This window comes from Protopterus annectens, chromosome 3.part1 (genome assembly GCF_019279795.1).
Source record: "Protopterus annectens isolate FY-2018-M chromosome 3.part1, PAN1.0, whole genome shotgun sequence".
NCBI classification, from domain to species: Eukaryota; Metazoa; Chordata; order Ceratodontiformes; family Protopteridae; genus Protopterus; species Protopterus annectens.
The window spans coordinates 813,649,013-813,669,397 of NC_056732.1; positions in this window are offsets into that span (position 1 = coordinate 813,649,013).

Here is a 20,385-nt window from a genome sequence, read left to right on the forward strand (position 1 = left end):
GACAAATATTCCAATGTTCTACAATGGAATGCTTAATTGCATATTTGTCTTTAATTCTTGCATTTTGCAATGGGATACAGGATGAATGGTGTTGGGGCTTACACAATGTTAAAATATTGTTGAACCAGCTGGGAATTAGACGCACATAATATGCAAAAACTGAAAGTTAGCTTATTAATTGACATTGCCACTAACTGATATACTAACTGCAGAATGAATGAAGATACGCTTCAGTGATGCTTGTATGTATGTGATTTTTATTAAGAGTCAGAATGTATGTTTGTAAATAGATTTCAGATGGATGCAGGTGTACAATCTGAGTAATAATGATTGTGGTATGTTACATACATACTTTACAAGACATAACTGTCCTAAACACATAAGTGGGATATCACGAGTCATGATAATTATAACAAAAGTATTGTGTCCATCATACATATGTAAGTGAATTTTAAATTATGTATCAACATTGCTATGTTTAAGAAACTGGACACACAATAGGTTGAAGTTATATGTGAAGCATTAATGATATATGCTAAATAGAAAAATGCTACTTATGCAAGCATTATTGATACACTGCTTGCAGGAAACATTTAACATTATCATTTTTATTATTTTTACAGTCCTAATCAAAATACGTTGAGAAATGGGATTCTTACACCCTTTATAAAAGCATATTTTAGCTGGATTTCAGCACTTAATCACTGTGTTTTTTTTATCTAAACTCACCACACTTACCTTGTGCTACAGGTATAGGTATATGACCGGTGGATTTTCTCTACACAGTAGAGTTCAGGTTGCCAAGGAAAGTGTAACATTGTCAGGTGTGTTTGTACTACATAAGGCAGCCTAACTGAAAACTTTCACTTTTTTTCCTTAGGTAGTGAACAGTGTTTGCACATCTCAAAGCAGAGAGCAAATCCAGATTAAAAATAATAAAATAAAACAAAAAGTGCATATTGGGAAGAAGTGAAATGTGATCTCTATGCAGGATTTAAACAATACACAATGTGCCTTATTTTTCTCAGTTCATATCAGTTACATCTTATGCCACTGAGGAAGTTACCTGACAGCTGTATTTTCTTCAGTGATTACTATTCAGAGTGCTGTTGGCTGCACATGGATGCTAAGCATGTTTGCACTACATAAGGCAGCCTAAACTAAATTTTTCACTTATTTCCTTATATAGGGAACTGTATTTGCATGCTACTAAGTGAAGACCAAATACAATTAAAAATAAAGAAAACATTACATATCGTGAATAATTACACTACGATCGCTAAACAGGATGTGAACAATGCTTCATGTGCCTTATTTCTCTCAGTTCAAATCAGTTAACACCTTGCATCACTGAAATGGACACTTGTCGGTTTCATTCTCTGCAGTAAGTACTACTCATTTTGTGGAGGGCTGCGCAACAACATCAGACATATTTGCTCTACATATGGCAGCCTAAACTAAATCTTTCACTTTTTTCTTTAGGCAGTGAACTGTTTTGGATGCAGCTGGGTGGAGAGCAAATGGGAATGCCATTAGGAAAAAAGTATATGATAGAGAAAAAAAGCTGAGAGTAAATTAAATGCAATCAATGGGTATATGTAGCAATGACTAGAGGAAGAAGTACATTCAAGTGACACATTCATCCTTCTCACATCTCACTGCAACACCGGAAATGTACTTTGTGGAACACATTATCAGACTTTTGTAGTTAATGACAAATATTAGGAAAGTTATCAGACAAAAGCTCACATGTTGTTAGCAATAGTGACAATATTCGCTTATTAATCAACAGCACAAGGGTATCACAAAATGGATTAAATATGTATTTACACCACCATCTGGAAAATTATTATTTAAGTAGATTCATACCATGCATCAACTGTCCTTTTTTTCTCTACGTTTACTGCACTTGCACTTTCTGCCACATAGAAGGTTACCTGACATGCACCTTCTGCCACATAGAAGGTTACCTGGCATGCACCTTCTGCCACATAGAAGGTTACCTGGCATGCACCTTCTGCCACATAGAAGGTTACCTGGCATGCACCTTCTGCTACATAGAAGGTTATCTGGCATGCACCTTCTGCCACATAGAAGGCTACCTGACATGTGTCTTTTCTTCACTGAGTGCTGACAGATGTGCAAGTCATGGTTTGCACTACATAAGGCAACCTAAACTATTTTTTTTTACTTAATTCAGACATGAAAGGTTTTTCACTCTGCCAAATGACTTGTGAATGCAGAAGGCAATATTTATCAGAAGTGTTTCAGCAACTTTTTGGAAAAACAACTTGAAGACACATGAAATGAATCACAATGCATGTCTAGCAATGAGCACAGCTAGTGCTGCATTACACAGATACATTCAGCCTTCTCGCATCTCCTTACCACATAAGTGCCGTCATGTATGTGCCACAATATCAGGACTTTAGCTAATGCCGTGGTAATGGGCAAGGACACAGGAAACATAAGAAATGCTTTCATTATTCATACAGCACACACAATTTATATTGACATAATTTCAAAGGACTTATCTGTCTGTCACGTTTAGTCAATATTGAACATGCTTGAGTTTCTCACATCAACACATTCATACACCAAAATGAGTGTCACAACTTAGTACAACCTCCCTCAGTAAAATGATCTGTGAATAGGTTTCAAACCATGTATCACCTGTAATGTTTCTCTAAGCTCAATACATTTACACATTATGTCATAGAGATAGCAGTGAAACAGTATGAATTTCTTCACTCATTACTGTCCAGATTCCTGTGGAAAGCACAATGTCAATCTTCATTGTGCTACCGATTATAGTCCAAATAAAAGACTGTCATTTTTTACTGTGGGCAGCAAAATGCCATTCACTGTTGTTGGCCACTGCCAGTCAACAGAGCACAAAGCTAAACAGTATGCAAACGATAAAAGGAAAAAATGGTGATCCAATACTATAACTGTACATTACAGATGTTTAAGTAACTTTGTTATCTTGCAACTGGATCCTGTATAGATTTGAAAACTTAATTCAGAGTACTTCACCTAGCTGTCACAGACAAAGACATGCATTAGCAAGGAGAAATGGTGTTTTGATGAACTGATAATGTGTCATTGTATCAAGCTACACTGAAAGTGTAAAATATACAAATTATGAAAGCTGTCCTTTTTCATTTGACAGCAAGTGTATAAATGATTGTGAAATTGCCAACAGTTAGGATACCCATGTACTCACACAATCCCCGGGATTCATGAAGCTTGCGCCATGTGCCGGAGTAGCGTCGGTGATCTAGCGCCAAATATGGCCATTGAGCGATTCAGGTAAGAGCTGTTTCCACATGCACTACCAGCATACGCCAGAGCTGCACAGCTCACAGTGCTTGTATGCTAATTACCCCATGTACAGCAGTGTAGCATGCAAATGAAGGTATATAGCGATTCATGAAGTGGTGCAGGTGTAGCATAAGCATGCAGAAATGTAAACCAAAAAAATGGTTTACATTTTTTCAAACAGAACATCGGAGCCATGAAAGCAGACCAAACTTACGTATTACAATGTTAACATATGCCAATGGCTTAATATACAGACAATGGCACAAAAAAATACACAACACATAAAAAATAACATTTAATGTCATGGCCACACTAACACAAAATACAACCACAGTGCATGGGTGCACAAATGGGAACACAAGGAAAATATATTTAGATGTCATAAAACTGCAATGTAACACAAGTCATGATTTCACCATAACAGTCAATGGTACGCATGCTACACCACAACCAAGGCGCAAGGGTCGCTAAGTGTCTGTGACAGTATTCCGCAGTAACTAGGAATTAGTAGTCAATGCTATGCAAATGAGACAAGTAATACTGAATCGCAAATGTCCCGCCGGTGTAAGGATGTACCACACGGTGCAGCGGTATAACACAGAGGAGTGACCTGGGGGTAAACATGACATCATGAGAGGTGTGAGCCACCGTAGCTGTAAGCACATTGGAGCATTGGTAATCAGGGTTGCCTGGTGCTAAACAAAGCCACAGGATAGGGGTGTGTACCTAGCCATAGCTATGCTTAGCTGAGAGCACACAAGGTGACCAAAAATGCATGTGAACGTGGATGAAAACACACTCAAAAGCTGGAAACCGGGCGCGTGCGGCACGCAACTTAGGTGAAAAATGAAGGTTACGGGAAGACAATAGGAAATGCTGCAGCATGGTCATTGGAGTACAAATGAGTAATTAACACCTAGAAACTCACAGTGGGCCATAGACAACAGCTAACAAGGCTGCTAGCAGCTACCTGCAGAACAGGAAAGGGGAGGTGCTGTACAGCAAAGAAAAGAGAACTGTCACAGCAGAACAAAGCAAACTTGCTGTAGATCAGCTACATAACACATTTCCCAACACAATCCTGGGTTGTGGAAGCACAAAACAAGAAAGGCAGCAGCTGGATGCATGCCTGACAATGGGAGGTGAATCAGGTTGAAAATAGAAGTAAAGGGCAATAGATGAATCATGGCAGACAGGCGCAAGTCAACACCAAAGGCTCCACAATAGCAGTACTTGCTGTAAAACCAATAATTAAGATACCCTGCAGCTGGAATAGCACAAACACACCCAATTACACCAGCATCATCCACTGCACAATAGTATAAGGTGTGAAAGTCCCACACACACACTTGTGTATTCCCAGACACTCTGCACCATTGGTGCATACAGATGGGGAACTTTTAATATGTATATGTTAGGGGCTGCCATAGCTTTGATTCACCAGCATGTGTTGGAGACTGATGGTGGTGTGGAGGATGATGCTGACAACCATCTCAGGCACAGGAGGAGAAGACGAGTGTTCAGACCCAGGGTAACCTACCAGGGGTTACATGATCTAGAGATAGTAGAGCGTTACAGAGTGGACATGGACATCATACAGCAACTTGTTGAGCTGTGCCAGCCATGCCTCAGAGCCAGAACTAACAGAGGGAAAGCCATCCCAGTGGACACAAAGGTATGTGTAAGCTTGAGAATACTAGCCACAGGTACCTTTCAAAGGACAACTGGAGATATCATGGGGATCTCACAGGCATCAGCATCCAGGGTACTCCACCAGTTCCTGGATGCCATGTTACCACATGCCAATGAGCAGATACACTTCCCCCAAACACAGGAGGAGTTGGCCAGCAATATGCATCTCTTCCACCGTGTGGCGGACTACCCGGAGCTACTGAGTGCAATAGACTGCACGCACATACACATCAAGTCACCACCCAGTGAGCATGGTAGGTGCTACATAAACTGCAAGGGATTCCCCTTCATCAACTGTCAGGTTGTGTGCAATGCCCAGGGCATTATCATGGATGTGTGTGCCGGCAGTCCTGGAAGCTATCACAACTCCCACATCTGGCATGCCTCACAGCTGTATCAGGTATTTGCCAGGGGGGACATCCCTAATGGCCACCTGGTGGGGAATGCTGGCTATGCACTGGAACCGTGGATGATGACACCCATCAGAAATGCACACACAGCCATGCAAGAACTCCATAATGAGGCACACGCAGAAACCAGAATCATCATAGAGCACGTGTTTGGGATGCTGAAATCATGGTTCCATTGCTTGGACATATCTAGTGGAGCCTCGCAGTACTCACCAGGAATGTGTGCCCACATCTTCATAGTATGTGCCATGCTACACAATATGATCCTGCAGAAACAGCTGCAGCAGGGACAGAATGGTGAAGGCCCTCACAGCCCACCACCATTGCCAAGGGACCCACAGGCACAGGGGGGCTCAGACCATGAACACCCTGTGCTAGCCCCAGTAGGCAGACAGAGGAGTGCCCAGTATGCCCATACCTTGGCAAAGAGGGAACGTATAGCACACACACTGACAGTGTAGGCACTCATGGACTGACACCCTTCTCCACCTGCACACACAGCAAACATGGATGGCACACACACACGGCCACCTGAAAATTGTCATGTATAGGTGGTCTGCTGTGTGCATCCTACATAGGTAGCCCTCAACTATTGTACACACAACTGCCATTGGCACAAGGTAAGTCAATACCTGAACAGTATATTAAGCTATCAGCATGTGTCCATACTGTATGTACAGGTTCATAGATACATAGGTAGGTACATGACCAACTGCCGAGGCCACTCATAGGCATAGGCAAAACGTGTCTGCTGTCGCCACCCCATCGATCAACTAACTGTCCCTCTGTGGAGCAGAGCCACTTGTGGGATCCCTGGGGTGTAGCTACTGTTCACCACCCACTCTGCAAGGATTCCTCAGAGTATTAGTGAGGGGCTTTGTATAATGTAATCAGGGATGTGTTTCCAAATAATGGGGAGTATCCCTGACAAGAATATTCACAGATGTGTACATGTTACATAGTATACCTTAAACACAGCTTGCATATATAGGTAGTTCTCCACAGAGTAATAAACATGTGGATCACACAACCGCTGAAATGTGTGTTCATCACCCTTGTACTACCAGTGCCTGCTCTGAGAGGTAAGATATCACTGCCAGTATTAGAACAAGCAACAATGTACACATTCATCACAATAACATACCACTAAGCTACCTGAGATGTACCAATGGCAGTCGTGTATACTGACAGGATAAAGCACAAAAGGTAGGAATGTGTTGAAATAGGACAAACCAGCATGTACACAATGAAAGGTGTATGTTTTTTATATATATATATATATATATATATATATATATATATATATACACACAATCATATATATATATATATATATATATATAGAGAGAGAGAGAGAGAGAGATATGTTGATATATGGGGATATACATATATATGTAGATATATAGATAGGTTAACAACATCTACATAACCATGGAGGTACATATAAATGGGATACCTACCACATACCGACTGCATTACATACCAATGCATGTAATCCCGAGGCTTAAGGTCCGAAAGAACACAGTACCAAAACACCAGATGCGCGAGGTGTAATCTCACGATGTTAATGGACAGTTACTCAGTGCTTCTGGTGTTGCAGTTTGGGTAGGTTACTGTGTGTACATGTGTTTCTTAGGGCTGTAGTGTGTGTAAGTGTGTGTTCTGTGTGTGATGTGTGTTCTTGGGGGACTGTAATGTGTGGTTGTGGGTTAGCTTTGTGCATCTGTTTGCATGACCTAGGATGTAGAATATTAAAGTAGTGGGTGGTGTGTGGTGCGCAGACACCTACATGGGGTGTGTAGGGAGGGCTTGGCCACCTGCTCATACATAGTGTAGGATGGTTTGTTTGGGCGTGTTGGGTAGCAGTGTGTCTGTCTGTGCATGTGTGTGTTCCATGTTCATGTTACCATCGCGAGTTACTGTCAATGTCAGTAATGTGGGGTATGGGAGTCTGTTCCCGGGACTGTGTGTGTCAGAACACTGTGGTTTCAGAATTCCGTAGGTCTCCCGTATACAGCAGTTGAAGTGTTCACATATGTGTATAACATAGACCATAGCAATCACATATTTCACCACTACCAACCTTTATGAACAAAGGATATGGAGAGTATATGCCTATACACCATTACAAATATGTGCTATGGACATGAGCCAATGATAGTGTTACCACCTGTTCCACTTTGTGAGGGACACTCCCTCTTTGGGCAGTTGTGTCCTGACCAAATATATTAAAAGTGGCAAATGTCCTGGGATTGTCGGACATAATTATGTCCCATATGTACTGTAATAGTTGCATACAATAATTATTTATGTATCTAAATTACCTACATGGTACAGGAAACAGGATAAGCTGCTAAACTGCTGCATGAATAAGCTTATAATTAGGCAAGAAAGGAAAGTTCTATCCCTTGTACTGACCATGGGTTTGTGTCGGCCTGTAAAATCAGATGTGTGTCCCACAAAGGACCTACTATGGACATATGAGAAGGTGGCAACCCTAGCCAAAGAGGGTCAGTCACCAACACAACTATGATGACTGCAAATACCTATGACAGAAATACACAGCTATCATATAGCAACATGTTATTACATTCAGATGTATTACCAAAGGGATTCAAGGACTAACATCACCTGCATGCTATACAGGAACCACATAACAGTGCCTTAATGAATCAGCCTGCAAATACCATTGTAGTAGTCCACAAAAGGATAGGTGTTCAAATAGGGAAGGAACCCTCATGCACATAGTGATGTATAAAAGCAGTTCCTACACACCTGCATTTGCTATGCACACCCACCATCACCCCCACACCCAAACATATTACAATACAAACTATAATAACATCACAAATCATTCACACACTGTACGACATCTGCAGAAGCCTTAACATACCTTGTCAGAGACACACTAACATGGTCCTAAGTGAAATAGCGGCTGTTATACAATGGAACAGCTGCTGATGTAATAGGGTTTGTTTGCACTAATCCCATTTCAGAGGGTTGTACGTACATCGGAATGTGTTAACAATTAGTGAGTAACAGCACAGTATGCTACACTTGTACACCAAATCAAGGATGTCTGGTGAGCACACTGTACACCAGGGAAGAAAGCGCTCAACTTTGGATGAAACTTATACATTCAGCTGTTTGGGCTTCTGGCTATCCATTTTGTTTGAGTTATTGTCTCAAGCAATAACTGGTGTCAAAATCATGATAATGCCCTTGGAGAAGTGGGAGAACTGACTACACTGTTTAGCATATTGGAACTTGTGTGTACAGTGACCTAACTTTTGACCAACATGTGCCCAGAGTCATAAGAAAGCTTTTCTATATTGCACACCTTATAAACAAATTGATTGTGACTAGATCTAGAGATGTTGTTGTCTCACTTTACAAAGCTTCTGGTTTGATTTCCATTCCTGCTTAACACTGATGCTTCTGCTAGTAAAGTTGAGGGAAGTTGTCTTAGACTTATTATCATCATGTTTTAAAACTTTCACTTTATTCTATCTTGTGAGGTCAGCAGAGATGTATGCAATCCTATATATGGATCTTTACATGTAATGAATTTTGATGAAGCCCATACTTCCTTCAGAATGGGGAATACATAATCTTGTTATACACTGATTAGTGTCTCTGCCTCCTTACCCCCGTGCCTGTACTGTGACAGTGTTATTTACGTTTGGCATTATTTAAACCAGTAAGTATTGCACAGTCAATATTTACGGCTCACCCTAGGCTTATTTTATTGTGAAATTGAAGTTTTCTGCATGTAATTCACAATACAATAATAAATATATTTATATGAAGACAAAAATAATGGACCAAATTATAGTTTTTACTGTGTCGGTACATGGCAGCTGTCTAAGAATTCTAGTCCATATGGAGATTCGACTGTCTGCCCCAAATATTACTGGTTCATATATTAATGCAGTTTATTATATGGAGTGCAGTTGGAGGCTTATTAATTGAATTTGAAGGAAGGTAATACTGATCAGTGTTCTACACATTGACTAAATGTAAGAGTTGATGGTACAGTGACATAAATAGCACGAAAGGGAAGGTGATGGCATGATAAGTTAACTTTACATAGTGCGTCAAATTATTCTTTGATGGGTGAGGCTATTATTGCTTATGCAAAGCAGTGCATCTGTTACATGAATAAAAGGTGAAAGTTGTATTTCTTTGGTTCTGTTTACAGGCTTGTATACAAGTATTGGTCTCTCTTGCATGCAATATGAAAGAGGCAGTCACACTGAGAATTTACACACTATAGCAACTTTGATACGTTTATTTCATTAACTTATTCTATATTGTTGTTTAGGTGCACAGTCTCTACAAGGATCGTAATTGGAAGCAAATTATCCAGTGAATGCTAACGTATAGTTGAACAAAATGTTGCTGTCAGTCAAAGTTTATGATTATGTGAGAAAGCACTTTGGTTTTATTCTTTAGAAAAATGCATGTTAATAGAAATCATGTTTTATTTTTGCTGACATTGCTTTGAATATGATTAAGTTCTATATTTCTGTAGTAGCTGCTTTGATACAAGCAGTTGTTAATGCTATGACTTTTAAGCTCTCTGACCATTATTCCCTCCTCTAAGGTATAGTGCACCCTGTCTGCTTGCTTTGTCTGATACATCTCATCAGTTGATTTTTATTTCTGCTTCATGACTGCAGTATTGCTTTGCATTTATTGAGAATGGTGAGCACCTTAATGTAATTACTATATACTTAACGGTATTTTTTATCTTCAGTAACCTGTTCGCTCCTTTTATACTAAAATGTTGGTGCCAAAAGAACTTCTATCCTGTGTTATTCTAAAAAACAAGTTGGTGTTACCTTTGTTATAGCAGGACATGGTATGAAAATTAATGCATGGTGTCAAAAGATCTATTCTAATGCTTTAGATTTGTCTTTCACTTTGAACAGCACTGTGCTGGTTTGCCAAATTATCTATTAGGTTCATATATTACTTATTATAGTGCTCTTCAGTTTTGAATATGTTGAGTCTCCTGATGCTTATTACTACTTTTCAGCCTTTTCTGCACTGCATGTACAATGTACTTGCTGGATTGCAGCTAACTGTAAATGCCATCATATGCGTTGAATTATTCTTCAGTTACTTTATATGTGGACAGACTACTTTCTTATTAGAGATGATTATGTTTGGTGAATTGTGAAGTTGCAGGTGGGACAGCCTTTACAGGGGCCAGCATTGAAGGTTTCAGCATTTTTGTGTATTTTCTGTGTTTTGTGCTTGATTACTATAATCTCACTTTTACACTAAGTAATGCTCATCTCTTTTTTCCTTTTAAGGTAAGCAATAAAATCGTATTTATTGTTTAACCCTCAAGGATAGCAAGCATTTAGCCTCACAGATTCAAGCCACCCTAACTCATCCTCTGCATTAAATAGGTATTAAAATCCTTGCAATTCCTCTAAAACTAAAAACTTAAAATCCAGCTTACATTTGTAAAATGTATAATGCTTTGCTAACGCATTTTTTCATCACCTATTTGAACGGCATGCTTATGTTCATAGACTTGTTTATAGAATTTCCGAGTAGTTCGCCCTGCATAAAATGATGTGCAGGTTTTACAAACACTAAAACTACAACTACATATTTAGATTTACATGTAAGTAGGTGAACAGCAATGACAGAGATGAGAGCTCTTCTGATGGCTTTTCAGGCCTTTCACTCTGTTTTTTCTCCAGCATCTCTCAGTGTTCATGGACAATGCCACAGTGATGTGGTATATCAACAAGCAGGGAGGAATGAGCTCTCACCTTTTTTGCAGGTTGGCACTTCTGGTATAGGATCTTTCAGTCAAGTGACTCTTCTGACAGTTTTTGCCTCCCCTCAAAGCACACAGCTTTAGTTTTTTGCCGGAGTCGCAGGTCTCCTGGTAGAGAAGGTGGACACCATCTCATTCTCTTGGAAGGGGGTGTTTCTTTATGCATTCACTCCCCTTCCTCTTATTCCAAAAGCCCTGTTAAAAATTATATAAGGTATAGTGCATACTGTCTGCTTGCTTTGATACATCTCATCAGTTGATTTTTATTTCTGCTTCATGACTACAGTATTGTTTTGCATTTACTGAGAATGGTGAACACCTTAATGTACTTACTATACACTCAGCGGTATTTTTTATCTTCAGTAACCTGTTTGCTCCTTTTATACTAAAATGTTGGTGCCAAAAGAACTTCTATCCTGTGTTAGTCTAAAAAACAAGTTGGTGTTACCTTTGTAATAGCAGGACATGGTACGAAAATTAATGCATGGTATCAAAAGATCTGTTCTAATGCTTTAGATTTGTCTTTCAGTTTGAACAGCACTGTGCTGGTTTGCCAAATTATCTATTACTTATTATAGCGCTCTTTTCAGTTACAGCAAATACCAATATACTATAAAACTCGTGTATCAAATGATACCAGATTAGTAGTCAACATTCAAAGCTGTAAGAAGACAACAGTACAAACTATTAAGATGCAAGCAAATACCAGAAAATAATAAATTTAAAAGAAACATTTCTGGCACTTTATATAAGCATTTAATGAATTTGGAATGGATATATGTTCAAAATGAAATGGTAAATCAATATTAATGTTTCTAGTTCATGAACCTCACCTCTGACCTATATAAACTCCAAAATTGTTTTCTACTGTCAGTTGTTTAATAGTGAAATCCTACAATAAGAATATAATAACATTGTCTACCTTAACATTTTGCAGATTTTAGTGTACTATTAGGACTTGATAAGCTAACAAATACTATTTTCACCAGTTTTCCTGTACACCTTTGAAACAAGGAGTAGGCTTGATAGTCCCAATAATTAATGTGAATTTCTTTCCACACACTGATGTAGCATGCCTTGTAGGATGCAGTTCTTAATGAGAATCACAGAAAGAATTCATCGTTATGTTTAACCTTAGATAAAGGATTATTTATGACAAAACATGAGATAGTGATTGGAAATGTGCACAATGAAGTGTTATACTTCTTCCATCCAATGCTTATTCACACTATTTCCTAATAGCACACAACAAGGAATATGTCATACTCCAAAACACCACAAAGACCATAAATAAGTTTGTGTGTGTGTGTGTGTGTGTGTGTGTGTGTGTGTGTGTGTGTGTGTGTGTGTGTGTGTGTGTGTGTGTGTGTGTTTACGCGCATATGCATGTACCTGAGTTTCAGTGTCTGCATGTGTGCCTTTTTGTGGTTGAGACAGAGGAAGACAGACATGCAAGCAGGCAGAAAGACAAACCGACACAGAGTTGCATGACAAGTCAAGAAAAATAATTCTAAAAGGTTGCGTCATGTGACATCTGTAATACTTCTTGCAAATTTCACTGTAAGTCAGCAAATAGGTGTTGTTTAAATCATCTTGTTGAGTATTCATTTGGTGTTAATTGAGAGCATCTAGGAAATAGGTTGGAAAATTACAATACCTTTAAGGTTGCTAAAATAAAGAGAATGTTGTGGAACCAGAGCAGATTGAAATTATTTTATTGATCTGATGATTTGTTCTGGGTAACAGGACTAGTCCAATAGCCACTTTCAGCTATAGTCCAGGTCACTAGCTATGAGAATAACAAGGAAGTGGAAGATGTACATAATATCTCAAAAATGCATGCACTAGGTACCTCGCTGAAACTGTTTCTGTAAAGCAGATTGCATTTAAGGTGCAGATGGTCTAGAAAGAGTAACACAGCAGTGATCCCTTCCTGGAAACCGCTGCATGATCCTACAAATAGTCATGAAGTTCTGAAATATTTGTAGTGGAGATGACTGTGATAATAGAAATTGCATAGTCTTACCCGTTTAAAGTTTGAGACAACCACTGCCATACCCACATCTAGTAGGGGATGGGTATTAATTTCTTAAGTGAGATTTTACTTAGTCTGATTAGCAGGTATTATATTTTAGAGCAAATTCTCAGCAATTATGAGACATGGTTCTGAGCTTTCTCTACATAGTCAGCAAAGGAAAGGATGGCTGTCTAACCATCTCCATAGATATTTACCCCATTACACAATCTCAATTGCTTCCTATTGTCAATAAACAGCTGAGTCTGAAGGCACTAGTTTAACCCTTTTATAGTTACTAAACAACAACACATTGCCCATTTTGCAGTTAATGTTTATTTCTATTTTTGACAATGACTTATTTACCTTTAGATGTTCTTCAATGGTCGTAGTCTAGGATATTTGAGCTAATAATCATGACAGTGTTTATAACAAGTGTATGACATATGGGGCCTAGAAAAAAATCAGTGGAGTATCCTTTCCTGATAGATGAACTGGTGAGACAGAGCAATGCCGATTAAAATACCATCAGACTGCTGTTTGGCCTAGGACATATATATTCCAAGTTCCATGAGACGCTCATTATAAGTTAATAGGTGTATACTAAGATAATGACCACTGGGTCCTTCATAAGCCTAGCCAAGCATGCAAATTGTATCCCAGAAGTTTATATGCCTTAGAGGCTATTTTAAGGTGTATATGTAAGCTAGGACAAAAAACATAGGTGCAAGACCCAGGGTGTATTTCTAATTTTCCATCTACTGGTCCAGGTTTCTCTTAAATAGGGTTAAGGAAAAGCTCTGCTTCACATTGATAAGCCTGCTCCAGAGAAGAGAAATTCTGTGAGACACATACCTGCCCTCCAACATGTCCTGTTTAAGTCAGTAGAGAAGTTTAAATCCCTAGATCAAGTAATTTGAATCTTATTCATTTTTTTGATATGCAAAAGGTCCATCATAGCAGAATTCAAGGACGCCTTGTATGCCAGGCATAGATTGCCTTTCAACAGTCTGTAGGAAACAGAATATAGAGATAGGGCTGTGAGGCGATCTGCATAGGACATGTTTCCACCCTCTACTCTTTCTGTGAAAAGCCTTTGTAGACATTTCATTTGTTACAGGTGCCTAATCAGGTACAAATTAAAGAGGTCATTGTACTCAATTATGAGCCTGATGAGTTCTGAATACAGTGAAACAATGACGTCCATGGACCTAGATGACATGCCCTTGCTTATAGGCTGAGCAACATGGAATAATTTCCTTACTATCTTAGACACATGTTGGTGAAAATCAGGTTACCATCTACATGCATACCCAAATCCCTACTTGCTTTACCATTAGGGGTATTATTATACATTCTGTGGCACTGATCTTTAAACCATGGCTTTAGCACGTGTCATTTGGCTGTGTGAACACTACACTAGCAACAGATCAAGCAGGTTTGTTAAGGAGGATTCAGCCTTCAATTACAGTCAACTATACTACAAGGTGTCTGTTACAGTATCACTGATTTTTCATGCATTTAAACATTGAAAGAATGGGAGTGGGTTTTGTGGGAGTGACCCATCTGTGGACATGGCTCAAATAGGAATGTTCCTTGAGTCTGATGTGGGTGGGGCTTAAGGGGCGCCAGAGCAGTACTTCGCCTAGGGTGCCGTTTCAGCTAAGGCCGGCCCTGGATATTTGGAAGGCATGAGCAAACACACCATTATATTAACAGCCATAGCACCAAATGCTCTGGAGGTTGGCAAATAGATTTAGTAAGGAATTTTGTCCGTGCACAAATATTTCAACATTGATTCTTTGCAGTGGCATCCATTATCTGATCCATGGTAAATTAACCTTGCCCTTTATTGAAAAAAAAAATAAAAAGTTACTTTGTGATAAGTGACTTCTGGACACAAGAAAAAAGTAGGGAAAAAATATAGCAATGTGGTCTGTATGTACAACGAGAAATCCAGGGACACTGCAAAAGATTTTTTTTTTGCAAACCAACCAGTGGAGTAAAAATATATGTAAGCAAACACTGCATTCCAGCACACTTTGCACATGTGAATCTCAATTTTTAACAAGGTGGAAGCATGAAGTGATACCTTAACACTTAAATTAATAAAGATCTAAACTGGTTCATAGAATAAATGTTTTATTCTTTAGCTCCTTGGTGCAAGACCTTACAGGAGTTGCTACATAAACTGGATGTGAATGCAGTCAAGTAAGGCCATGGCTATAGTGCAGCAAAAAAATGTCCCCTCTAACAAGGAAATGCTAGAGCAAAGATTAAATTACATGAGTCAAGTACCCTGCTGAGATCTGCCAATCAATGGAATTGGTCAAATTACCCTCAGAACTTTGACAGCTAGGGAAGCTAAGTGTTACAGGTGAGGGGAGAAGTAAATGGACTGGAATTCATTGTTTCACAAATTAGTGCCATTTAAAGTAAATTAGGAAAAAGGCATCAGTAAACAGCACTTTGAGTGTGTTCTGTGACATTTGCACTGTTTCTGTTTTAAGTAGTTATTCAACAGCAGGGAATGTTACTTACACTGTTCTGTTTTACTCAGTACTTTGTATGCATGCAACATCTATGAAATGACAGGAACTTTAGGCAAACTGAGACCTGCATGATGTAGCATTTTTGAGCCAAACGATTTCTGGGATACTGAGTGGCAACCTGATTTATCCAAACCACATCAATATGCTAGCCTCCATGTGGGCAGAGTCTGGAATTCCATATAAAAATATTTAAAATCCTGTAAATAATCCCAGAGTGCTGTTAAGTGTAGGAAACATCATGCCATGATGTTTTAAACATGTTTTTTTGAGTCTGTGGGTGTGGTACTCCTTTAAAAGTGCTATATTCATATTAAAATATGTGGTAAGTTATTTTTGTCATCCAGGGTAGTGTAGCTGGTGGAAAATGGATGTGCGAGTGCATATAACATGTGAAAACATCATATATACATGTGTCCATACAGTATAGTTACCCCCTTGCTAAAATAATGAAAGCACATGCAACCATGTCATGTAAAGGAAATCATATACACTTACTAAATGAAATCATTAGTGTGGTATGTTATGAGAATGAACTGTGAGCAATGGTTAGCAATGCTCAGCTATGCTTAGCAGGTTTAACAACACATTTCTGTTGTCCGCACCCCTCTCTGGGGTTTGAGTGTTCAAATTCATCTCAAAAGTCTGTATAAATGCACAACTGTTGCTGTATAAGAAGTGGACAGCTATGGACTTTCTGTACACCTGTCATACACATCCATAGCTATCTTCATATTGTTCTTCCCTCTGCGTGCCCCTTTCCCACCAGTCTACTATCACCCCTTTCTCGTTCCTTTTAAAGAATTAGTGTAGGTGTAAGCATGAGTAAGTGGTTGTAAGAGCAACAAAATTATCAGCCTTGTCAAGTCTTGAGCCCAGGGCCCTGTACACCATAGTCAATGCAATGTACCACTACACCATTTGAGCTATACGAATTGCTGATGCTTTTTCCAACATATGCTCATTGACTAGTAGGGAAAAGACTCTGTAGAATCAGTCAGGCTTCGTATTTATACATATACACATGTATGTATGTCTGGAGATGCATATATATATATATATATATATATATATATATATATATATATATAGACAAATATATACATAATATAAATAGTGATATACATATAAAATAAACACATCTAAAGATCAATATATCTATATATACACACATATATATATTTGTTGTTGCATCTTTCGGCGAGACAGAGAGACAGACAGACAGAGAGACAGAGACATATATAGATAAATATGTAAATATATAAAAAGAAACTATACATAGAAAAATATATATATGTATTTTATATATATATATATATATATATATATATATATATGTATGTATGTATGTATATATATATATATATATATATATATATATATATATATATGCACACACACACACATACACTCATAACATATAGTAGAGTCATTCCTCAGAACCATACCTACCAACCCCTTACTGCAAGAAAGCTGGCCTAATGCTGTCCAAATGGGGTGACAATGGGACAAAACTAGGGACATATGTCAAATATTGCTTTTATAAATGTAGAATGTTGCCAGAGTGACAGGGTTTGTTTCAGCATACATGTTCTGAAGGATGTGAGTTCAGAAACTGAAATGTATGTCATCATTTACTGTCAGAAATCATCAGATCCTCACAGGGATTTACCAGGGATATGAAAATAATGCATCTGTGGAACAGACCAGAAATATGAGCAATAAATTTGGACATACTGCAACAACCAAGACAGTCCCAAGTTAGGCTCAGAACCCCTTAGTGCAATGAACCTGGGCCAGGCCTGACAAAGGGGGGGGGTGCCATGTAAATAGGGAGATATCTGAAATACTGGAGTAGATAAGCTGACAGTTGCTGCAGTAACACCCTCATGTCCGAACATATATTGAGTGAAATAGCACAAGTCCAACACTTAATTACTTCCCACTTGTTAGTGATGGAAATCCTCACATCAGCCCACTGATGTGTCAGAAATAAACAACAGGCAACACTACGTCCTACAAATATCTGGACATAACATCACATTAGGGAAACTACACTCAGATTCTAAGCATGTCACCAAGCACTGTCCAAACTACAGTCAGACTGAGACAACACTAACCCAAATCTGCTAGGGGGAATTACACATGTACTGACAAATATATCAGGCACTACAGGGATATCACAGCACTGAAAAACAGACACCAGTGTGAAAGTGCATACCCACATACAATTCAACCACAGTCACAGTGACATACCAGTAAGCCAAAGGAACAGCACAGTATAAGGACTGTGTGAACAAAAACATCTCAGCATGTTTGCCACACACACACTACCCCACATATATTCGCCAAATTCACAATGTGTTATGATGCCTGACTGTGGTATGGGACATGTCTCAGTCTGCCCCTAGAAACATAAACAGCTGATAGAGCACCAGAAACAGGAGCATCATGCACAGGCAGATAGAAAAGGAGTCATAACATATACATCCACGCCTCTCCCTGCACATGCCAAAAAACATTGATGCAATACACTGTTACACAATCCTGAAAGTGTCTCAATAATATATAGATATATATATAGCCTCTTCCACATAGAATGTCTAGCAATCTGATGCATCACTGGGATAATGTCCGAAATGTAGGCACTAAATAATCATATACACCTATCAACCTCTTACTGCATGACATCTGGACAAAGCCTGACATAATTTTGGGACAGAGGCCCAAAAACTGGGGCATATTTGAAATATTGCTGTTATAAACTGAGAATGTTGCTGTTGTAACAAGATTAGTTGTAACATATGTTTTCTGAGGGATATGAGGACAGAAACACAAATGGATGTTAGCAGTTATTGACTGCAATCCTCAGAGTATGCTACTGATTTTCCAAAGACAAAAAATGTCTGAGGAACACACCAAACATAGGAGTCCAAATTCTGGACATTCTGCAGGTAGCCCTAGAGGTGAGGGTTATGTCAAACACATAACACTGTCAGAGTTAAAAATTACCAAGGAACTCCAGGTCCACACACACCCTGTTAAACCAGCATTAATCCAAATATATAACAGCAATACTTGCATTCTGTCCCTATGTCTGGAACATTCTCCCCCATTCTGATGGCCTGTCTCCACAGTTTTGGTTGTAAGAGGCATTTCCAATTACCGTCTGTGATGCTGTTGTTCACACACCTCCATAAAGTCCTCCTCATTGGCAGGGAAAAAGGCCAATGCACACATGATGTACTCATAGGACTGCATTGCCATGCCATTGACTATATAAATAACAACACAGCTGTCCTGCATGCAGTTATGAAGTGGGGGACAACAACTGGTGCACAGGCCATCACCTGCTCATAAGCATTACCTACAAAAGGCAAGCTGCTGTCTATGCAAAACAGATGTACACTCCTCATCCTTGAGAGAGAGAGAGAAACAGTGAAAATAAAAATAAAAATGAAGCAGGACATAACCACCTACACTTGAATAAAACAAACAGATATGTTAAACAAGTAAGCATGTAATAGACTGCAGTAGGGAGCATGTAAGAATGGGAAATAGGAACTGTAACATATATGTCTCAACAAGACCTGTTGTACCGATATATTTCTAATCAGACCCTATGGCCATAGCACCTGGGTCTGTCTGCAGTGATATAGATTGTTGGTCAGGCCCCTGAGTCACCCCAGGAAAGAATGGCTCACATATGACTTACTTGTGAATACAACTATGATATACTTGGCTGTTTCAGAAATGTGAGAGTCCTATACATGGTATCTGCATAGTAAGGTACTGTTGCACATGTGTATGTTGAACTGCATGTTATATACTGAGCTCAAACCATTAAACTGTCCAGTGTTATGCACACTGACCATATGTGTGCCTCATATTTGTAGTCATTTACTCACACAGTTGTGTTATGTCTGGAAAATCATTGGCAAATCTGTGAAGACTGACATTACAACATCTCCTTTTTCTTGTGGCTGTTCCCATTAGGGGGGTCACTACAGTAGATCACCTGTTGCCATTTCTGCCTGACCTCTGCATCCTGCTCAGTTACACCAACCACCTGCATGTTCTCTCTTACCACATCAAGGAACCTTATCTGAGGCCTTCCTCTTTTCCTCTTACCTGGCTGCTTCATCTTTACCATACTTTTCTTAATATACTCAGCATCCCTCTGCAGCACATGCCCAAATGGATGTAATCTTGCCTCTCTGGCTTTGTCTCAAAACCATCCAACATGGGTGGTCCCTGCCGTATACACATTGCTAATCCTGTCCACCCTCATCACAACCAGTGCAAATCATAACATCTGTAACTCTGCCACATCCAACTGTGACTCCTGCCTTATTGTCAATGACACTGTCTCCAACCCATATAACATAGCTGGTCTCACTATCCTGTTGTAGACCTTCCCGGTCACTGTTTCTGATACTCGTCTGTACCCTACTCTCAGTACAGATCACAATCAGGTTGGGAGGGTGGCCTAATGGTTAAGGAGTTTGCCTTACAAATACAAGGTGCAGGATTTGAGTCTCACAAGGGATAACAGGCTAGGCTTATAATGGCTCGCAAGGGCAGTTAGCTTAGTAC